The sequence below is a fragment of the Hipposideros armiger genome, unplaced genomic scaffold (genome assembly GCF_001890085.2).
Source record: "Hipposideros armiger isolate ML-2016 unplaced genomic scaffold, ASM189008v1 scaffold_72, whole genome shotgun sequence".
Classification (NCBI taxonomy): Eukaryota; Metazoa; Chordata; class Mammalia; order Chiroptera; family Hipposideridae; genus Hipposideros; species Hipposideros armiger.
The window spans coordinates 4,551,106-4,560,255 of NW_017731422.1; the positions used below are offsets into that span (position 1 = coordinate 4,551,106).

General features: G+C 50.4%; 1 protein-coding gene across 4 annotated transcripts in view; it reads right to left on the minus strand.

The window, feature by feature from the left end:
• The window catches only part of FOXP4 (forkhead box P4), a 58,863-nt gene that overhangs the window by 35,232 nt on the left and 14,481 nt on the right, over positions 1-9,150 (minus strand). The window lies entirely within an intron of this gene.

Below are 9,150 nucleotides of genomic sequence, written 5' to 3' on the forward strand. Positions count from 1 at the left end.
CCACCCACTTGACGCACACATAAACCCCTGTAATGGCCTTTGTGTTTGCTCCCAAGTAGACAGGGAGTTCCCGCAGGACAGGGGCCTCCTCATAGTCTCCTTTTCCCAGGGCCCAGAAAGGCTCTCATCAATGTTGGTTCCACAGCAAAAAGGGCTGCAATTTGCCCAGTACCTACTGGGACGCAGGCAGAGCATGTCAGAGCTATGCCGCGAAGGCAGCCGTGGTCCTACTTCTCTGACCTTTCAATTCTCAAGCCGGCAGCCCAGGCAGGGTCTGGCCAAAAGTAGACACTCAGGAGTTACTGTCTCTACAGGCACCATGATTCCTAATCTCTAGAATTGTGAGTCATTATCATCCTGATGTGACAGATGGGGAAGCGGAAGGCCCAGAGAGTTGGGGAATTGACCCAAAGAGTCAAGGCCTTCACCCTGTGCCCCCACCAGCACCACCCCAAATGCCTCTGCAGGAGTGGCGGAAACATCCCCAGAAAAAGAGAAGGGCGTGTTTGGGATGGTCAAGGGTAGTGAGGAGGAGGCCTGAGCCGCCTCCTACAACTCACAGAGGGAGATTCCACTAGCTCGGGGGCTTGCACACACAGACTGGGATGCAGATGCGGGAACTTGAGTAGGCGGAGCTGTTCTCAAAGTCTGGGGTGTCTGCAACTATCCTCAAAGCCCCTTGAGAGGAACATGGATTTCCGTGCAACAGGACACAGCTGGTATCCACCACTGATCTTCAACACATGTCTGAAACTCCCTAAACCTCAGTTTCCTTGTCTAGAGAAGTAATTAATCCCAGGCTCTTAAAGTCCTATGAGGAGTAAATAAAACAGCACAAAGAAGCCACCTGGAGGAGTATGCTCCAATCAACCCCTTCTCCACCTGCCCTATTTGTAAAGGGGAAGACGAGGCTCAGAGAGGTCAAAGTCTTGGCCCACGTCACACAGCGATCAAGAGGCGGGAGCCACACGAGCAGCTAGCAGGGCCTGTGGAAGCCAACCAGTGTGCTTTCCTCCCTCCTTGAATCCCTTTTGGCCTAAGCAAACCCCACAACCACGTGGTCTTTCTGACTCAAAAGGTGGGTGAGGGCCTTGCAGGTAGCAGATTAGAGAAACTGCTGGAAGAGACTGGATTATTTCCTTAATTCCTTACCCAAGGTGGCAGCTCCCAAGGGCATCTCCTTCCCTGCCCCCAAATTCTCTTCTTTCACAGAACTCTCTTCCCTCTACTGGGTCACGTGCTCTGTTTTGTCCCTGCTAGAAGCATAGCAGGTTGGACTGGGGGTAATGAGGGGTGGGGGGACAGAGAGCTGATGAGGACCCAGAGGGCTGCCACCAGTTCACATGTGTGCCACATCACTGCTTTTGTGGCCCCTCTCCATCTGTGACTCTAGGTGTCTCTGTCCCAGTGGATGTGTGGCCCCCTATGTAACCCTGTGTTATTAGAGTTTCCCATGTTTGTGCATTTCTCTGTGTTGTTCCCCCCAACCCCAGCTGCTACTCCCACTCCTGGGTTCTGAGAGGAGCCGCACCAGGGGCAAGGGCGAGGTTGGGGGCGACGGTTCGGAAGAGATTGAGCACCCGGTCTCAGGCCTTAATGGCCATGTCAGCCGGAGGGCCAGTGGCTGCCAAATGATGGATGGGGTGGGCACCATCCTCCACCCACCAGAGCACAGGGCTCCAGCCCCCCTTCCCCCAACCACCCAACCCATCCCTCCCAGCAGCTTACAGAGCACCTTCCCCCACTCCGGCCTGGGCCCCAGCTACATGAGGGGGATGGGGAGACGGCAGGGGCCCACACTGCTCTCTCTCTCCCTCAACCCTGGCCCTGCTGAGGGTGGAGAGCAGCTGCCCGCCCTGATTCCAAGTCTAGCTGCTCTAAGATCTGAGAACTGCTGGGCCCCAGGGGACAAAGACCAGAGCCTCAGGGGTGTGTGTGCACAGGAGAAAGGACAGAAAATCCAGCAGTTACTTTCCTGGGGTAAGGAAGAGTGCCCCCTTTCCAACACTCACATACACTATAAAGTTGTAGATCAGATAGCAAGTTTGGAAAAGGGGAGAAAAAGGAAGGAGGATGCAAACAGAGGTGTCCTTTATTTTCTGGTTTTTTTTTTAATTTTTTATTGGGGGGTACATAGCGACACCCAGTGAACAACATAATTGCTGCAATGTGGCGTGTAATAACAGCTATTCAAGGGCTGATCATTCATATTAAACAGGGTGAAGCAAGCCTCTCATTTGCATGCTTGAGATTATATGCATTTGAAAAGTCATTTCCGCAGGGTGTAAGAATGGCATTAATTCCCATGTGACATGCTCTACCCCCTCCAGGGGCTTTCACCTCCTTCCAAACTCCTGCTGGCCCACCAACACCCACTCAATCCTGTAAGGCAGGTGCTCCCAGGCAAACTCAGTACCCTCACCTCTGCCCTGGGATGCCTGCCCTCTGAGGATGAGCACACCAGGGAACTCACACCTCCTGCCCACCTCTCAACAGGGTGTTGCGATAGCACTGGGGTGTTCCCTGCACTATGGGTGAGCAGACTCTGGGTGCCTGGGTCCCAGCCAGCTAGGGTTGGGAAGGGTTGGAGTGCTGGAGGCAGGCTTTCATATCGGTGCCCTGTAACTACAAGGGTGTGGGGTGCAGGGAAGGAAGTCGGTGACCATGAGAACCTGGACCCTGGTTAAAGGAGAAGGCAGGGTCTCCACTCATTCATGGGGTCAGGCAACCTGCGCTCAGCCACAGCCAGCTGTGAATCCTTTGCCTGCTTCCTTCTCTGGGCCTCAACTTCTTCACCTCTACATGAAGAGGTGGTCTTGAAGGTCTCTTCTGACTTGGAAGCTCCAGGAGTAAAATCCCCTGGTCCAGCATGTGGACATGAAGCCACTGAGGGTCCATCTGAGTCCCAGCTGTGGTTCCTTTCCCAAAGGGCTCCATCCCAAGTAGGGCGGAACTTCCTGCTCAGGTACTGGGGAGGAGCACCCTCCTCCCTGCACTCCCGCCCTTCTGCCTCTCTCCACCTGTTCCTCTAGCAAAGAGCAGCTGAACACCAGCAGAGGAGAAGGTGACAAGCACTGGGAATGAGACCATCTGGTTTTCAGGGCAAGCGGTGGGACCTTGGGCAAGTCACAGTCCCTGCCCAAGTCACTGGGCTGTTCTTTCTTCCTTTATACAACAGGTGAGGGGGAGGGGGATTAGAAGGTCTTTCTGGTATTGGCTAAATTGAGACTCTCACCCCCTACCCTAGCCTTCCTCGACCCTTCTACCACCTGTTGGGGGCAGTGGAGAGCAACTGAGTTGGAATTCTTTTAGGTGATCTAAGATTTGTCTGGAGCTCTGATCCCGCTCTTAGGCAGGTCCTAGTTTCCTATCTCTCGGGGTTCCCCTTAGCCAAGGCGCCTCAGAGGCTTGGGGCAGGCCCCACGCTCCTCCAGACGCTGCCGTCAGAAGGAAGAAGGCTGGGTCAAAGCCGAGGCCACTTCTTCCGCTCAGGGAGAGTCTGCAGGCCGCTGGGGGCTCCCACTTCCCCAGAGACTCCTGGCCCTTCTAAGAACCCTGGCGGGGAACGCATCGTCACCCGCCCAGGTCCGCCTTGTCACCTCCATGCCCGGAAGTGACGAGTTCTACCTACCTTAGGACCAAAGGGAAAACCCAGGACTAGGATACGTTCGCGGGAGAGAAGAAGGGATGGGGAGCCCTACACGTGAGAAATCTTTGTGCCTTTTCCGCGGGCCCATATGGTGTAAGGAGTATTAATTACCATAGCTTTTTAATTAACAATAGCTTAATCTGAGCCGTAACATTTGCCACGACACCCTGCGCCTCGCCACGAACCCGCGCCGCCCGCCCTGCCAACTCATCAATTAATTTTTATTGACGTTTTCTTCCCAAACAGGCACAATACCAGGGTTTTCCAATTAACACCTCTGCGATCTCTAATTAGTGCAATTAACAGACTGATGGATGCCCGGCGTTTACCCGCGAGGGAGGGAGGGAATGGGAGAGGGAAGGGGCGGGGCAGCCCCCAGCGCGCTCTTCGGGCTCCTGTCCCGCAGGGCGCGCAAGTGCCTGCGTTCAGCTGGAGGGGGCGCACACCCAGCTCTTAGAGAAGCGAGGCTAGCGGGGGCCTGACCATAGGTAACCTGTACGCAGATCAATGATGGTTTGGGTTGAAATAAAGAGACACCGTTTCCAGCCTTCCAGAAACCTATAATCTAGCTGTGGAAGTAGCTGAAAGCCTGAGTGTGACTAGAAGTTGGGAAACGTGGCATCTAGCCCCAGCTTTATCACCAACTTCCTGAGTGACTTGGGCCAAGTTAATTTACCCCCCCACACACTTTTCTCCTCTGAATCATGGGGAAAACTGGACTAGATGTAGCTATCTATTTACAATGTATACTCCTATCAACTTCCAAAAATGATTGGGTAGCAGACTGCAATAAAAGACAGATAAAGATTCTTAAAATATAATATCCTGGGGTAGTAGGAAGGCAGAATAAATGGACCAAAACCTTTAGCCAGAGGCTCTCAAACTCGAGCGCATCAGAATCACCTTGGAGGGCTTGTTAAAACACAGAATGCTAAACCCCAAGCTTGCAGTTTCTGATCCAGTAGGTATGGAGTGGGCCTAAGAATTGTCAGTTCTAAGAAGTTCCCAGGTGATGCCGATGCTGCTTGTCCAAGACAACAGGGCTCCAACGAGGAGCAATGACTTGAGTTATGAGCTTCCTGGTGGCCAAAACGAGAGGCTCCATCTCCAAGGCCACTCATTCGCTTAACATGAATTGAGTGCCTGATTCAGCCGAGCACTGAGGATCTACCTGCAGGAAACTGAAATGTGGTCCCTGCCCTCTGCAAGCTTACAAAACTCAAACAAGCCATTGCAGTAGCGTCCTACATGCTTTGAGGGTAACTGGTAATAATGGAGGTCCTGTTCCTCCTCCCTTATTTCTGAATAAATCTGGCACCTGTCTTTTTGAAAGTTTAGCCACTAGTAGTTTACACCGTGAAGGAAGTCATTCTTCTCTCTCCTCCAATGGCTGGCTAGGAGTATATTTCACCAGCAATGACCCTTCATCCATTCATTGGTTCAACAAATATTTAAGCACAGTGTGCCAAGGCTCTGTGTATGCAGACCTGAACAGAACAGGACACTGGCCTCATTCTCCGGAGCTTATGTTCCCATGAAGGGGGGCAGATGATAACTAAGGACGCCAATAAACAGATAAGCTCACATGAAGTAAATTCTATCAAATGTGAGTACAGAGAATAAACAGGGGGCTCTAATTTAAATGGAGGGGGGCAGGGCAGGCCTTCTTTTTTGAGGAAATGGCATGAGTGCTTAGAAAATGAAGAGTGGGTAAGTATTGGCCAGGCAAAGCGTCCAGTGAATACAGGGGAAACAGCATATGCAAAGGCCATTATTTTACAAGAGGTCACCAGTCCCAGGCTTTTCCAGAGCTGAAAGTCTTTGAAATGGACACACTTCTGGATTACAGAAAAAGACACACACGTGGGTGCCGCTTGGAACAGAGCATGAAGACACCTTGTATTTCCCTCTCTTCCTTTCTTTATGGCTATCCCGCTATCAGATCTTACTTGTGTCAAGGGATATAAAGCAGAGGGCTTTTCAGAGCAATAAGCACTGGCATTACAAGTAAGTGAAGGATGGCTCCCAATCTGTCATCCAAAGGCCCAGGTACCACCCCTCCTCCATTAAGCGCAGGCCCCAAAGGCCCACTGGTTCAGGCTGCCAGCTGAGGGGAGGACTCAGGGAGCACCCAGCCACTTGCCATCCTTGCTGCTTGACCCTTCTGTAGTCTCTTATTACCTTTATAATAAGAGCACTGAGCAGTGAGGTCAGCAGCCTGAGCCTTGGGTTCCTTATTTGTCATATGCGGCTAATATCAATAAACCTTTCCGGTTGCTGTGGTATCAAATAAAATACACTGTGTGAAGAAGGCATTCAGAGAGGGGTAGCTACTATAATTATGGGGGCCCAGAAGCTCCCAACTTTGAGTTGGCTATGGTTTAAAAATTGATCCCAGCCCTTGGTTCAGCACTTGAGGAAAATGAAGCAGCACCCAAGGGTTCGAATGTCTCAATAGCTCCAGAATGGATCCCCAAACTAGAGCTGGGCGATGAGTCACGTAACTACTGTGCTCTCTGAGCAGGCCAGTGGTATCTCTCCCCAAGAAGATGGGGCTCCCTGAGTTCCAGAAAAAGCCTTATGCCTCTCCAACCCCTGCCCTCTTCGTACTTCGGGGCTCTCCCGCTTGTGGGTTCAGGCGGGCACCCTAGGCAGGCTTTCCTCCCTACTCCCACTGCTGCCTGACATTTCCCCCAGATGACACCCTCGGAGCTACCTGCTCCAACTCCAGGAGCCATCTAAGTCCTCTTGTTAGCACAAAACTTCCGGGCCTGAGGAGCTCAGTGCAAGTGGCAGGGTGAGAATATGCCTCTCTAAAACGCATGTGCTGTCGATGCCAGGTTCTCTCCCAAATTTCAAATAACTTCATTTTCTAATTATAAAAGGAAAAGACGTCTTGGTAGGGCATTTTGGGGAAAAAAAAATTTGGTGCCCATAATTCTACCACCCAGAGAGCTAGCCTTGTGGATCCGCCCCTTCCAGTCAGTCCACTTTCACTCTCTTTTGGCAAATGAACATTTAAAAAGTGAAACTGGGGTCATAATCTGTACATGGTTTGAATTTTCCTATTTTTCCACTCACCACTTACTATCATAACCATTTCCACATGACATCGAATATTTTAAGCAACAGTTTTTGGTGGTCACATAGTTGCTCGAATGGGCTGCCTGTTTCAGAATTTATTTAGCCAATCCCCTAGAGTTGGACATCCAAACTGTTACCTGTTTTTTTACTATGACTGTGCAATAAACACCCTTATGTGAACAGAATACGCTACATTTCTGGCTATTTGCTTAGGATATGCGTTTGGAAGTCAGAATTGCATCTTTTTAAGGCTCTTGATACATTTATTCCCTAATGGATGACGTAAAATTTGTACCAATTTTTCCCTCCCTTCAGCAATGTGCCCATGTCCCAGAAGACTCACAAATCCCTCAGCTGTTTAGCGATTTCCCTCCACTCTCATCTCCTTCTCAGGTCCTGCATCAGGCATTCACAATCCAACACTACAGACCCTGTCAAATCTGGATGAGTTTCCAAGGCACATAGCTGGGTGGTGCGCCTCTGCCTGCAATTGATACTGAGTACTGGGGTCTGGGCATATAGATATGAATAAAACACAGCCCTTGCTTTGGGGGGGGGGGCTTACAATTTGAAGAAGAAAAAGAGACACACTGGCAAACACAAGCATTAAAAAAAAAAATACCCATACCTAGGCTTCACCCTGGATCAATTAAATTGGAATCTCTGGGGAGTGGGACCCAGGAGTGGATAATTTAAAAAACTTTTCCAAGTATTCTAAACTTTGAGTATAGCCAGGGTTGAGAACCTCTGCCCTACACAACACACACAAACTTCAAAAATGTTATTATATTAAATAATACCCCTAGAGGGGTATGGGTACCTACAGGGAGCGAAGGTACTCTGGGAAGGCTTCCTGTAGGAGGTGTCTTCTGAGCTGAGTCACAAGGAAGTGAAGCGCGGGCAAACAATTTGTAAATATATTTTTTTCTTAATACTAGCCATTCCACTCACAGAGTCCTCGAAAGTCCTTTCCCATACCGTGTCCCCTCCTCTCTTTTCTACACAACCTGGCACTCACTTGACAGGTGAAGATGGAACTACACTTTGAAGATGCATAGTGACTTGACAAGGTCACCTGGCTGTTAAGGGGCTGAACCAAACTGAAACCTGGGCTCTTCCGACTCTCAAACCAGGGCTCTTTCCCCATCACACCACCCCAACCCACCTCAGAGGTGGTAAAGCCCAGAAGGTGGTCACTCTGGAATTTCCCTGGAATCTGAGCCTTCCTCACCCTCACCACCACCACCACCACCACCACCACCTCCCAGTTCACTTTTCACTGGCTCCAGCCCCAAAAATAATCCTACCAGGCCCTAGCAAGGTGGCCTCCCTCAACACTCCTTCCCAGTACCATGACCAAAAGGAAAAATTAACAATAAAGGGAAAAAAAAAAAAAGAACCAAAGATCCCACTCCATCTCATTAAGAAAGTAAACATAAGAGCCATCTAAGTGTCTAATTAAGCTTCTAATTAGTCCCAGCTTGTTACTAATGCAAATTAGATTACTCCGCTTAACTACAGCATGTCCACAACACCCTTGTTAATTGCGGCCTTTTGAAATTAAATTACTCCCTAATTAGCATATCAAAGCCATTGATTCGGAGCTGGGAAAGATGAGGGCAAGAGGAGGCGAATGCCAAGTTTGGTTAATCAGAGATGGCTAATTAAATAGTGACGTCTTTCGTGGGGGGCCTGTTGGTCAAAGGATGGGGGTTAATCACCCATGGCCTGAGTGGCCATCTGGAGCCTGGTTCTGGTGATGCCCTTGTCACCAGGGGGCTCCTGTGGGCACAGGAGGGGCTCCAGCCAGCCTGGGCCAGTGGTCTGGCGCTCCCTGGGGCCCTGGTTGCTCAGCCCAGCCTTCCCCTGACATGTCCGGGCCCCTCCCTTTGTCTCAGATGATATCTAGGTGCGGCAATTCACAGGGATTCTGAACGAATGCAGGGGGCTCCAAAACACGTCTGCATTTGAATATCAAGCTTCAGCACCCTTCCACATTTCTCTTCCTGTTCCAAAATTAGTTCCAGAAGGTGACTTCTGCCCGGTTCTTCCCTGGGCCCAACCTGTGGTCCCAGTCTTAGAAGAAAGTCTCCCCCATTCCCAACAAAAAGTTTGGGGGCAGGGTGGAGGGGCTCACCTGGACAGGGATGGGCTGATTTCAGCTTGGAACAGTCCCCCTGAGACACAAAATCCTATAATTCTCTCCATGGTAGAAAGGAAAAACAATTAGCCACCACCATCAGTTCTTAAGCAGCTGTGTGGGAATTAGATTTAGGTCAGGGTGTCCTTAAAGATCTTCTCTGAGCTCTTTCACAGACCCCGCATAGGACAAGTGAAATCTCTAGGATGGAGTTGCTAACCACAATGCCCCCAGTCACCTAGGAGGCCAAGGTAGAAATGGGAGGGCACTCAATCTG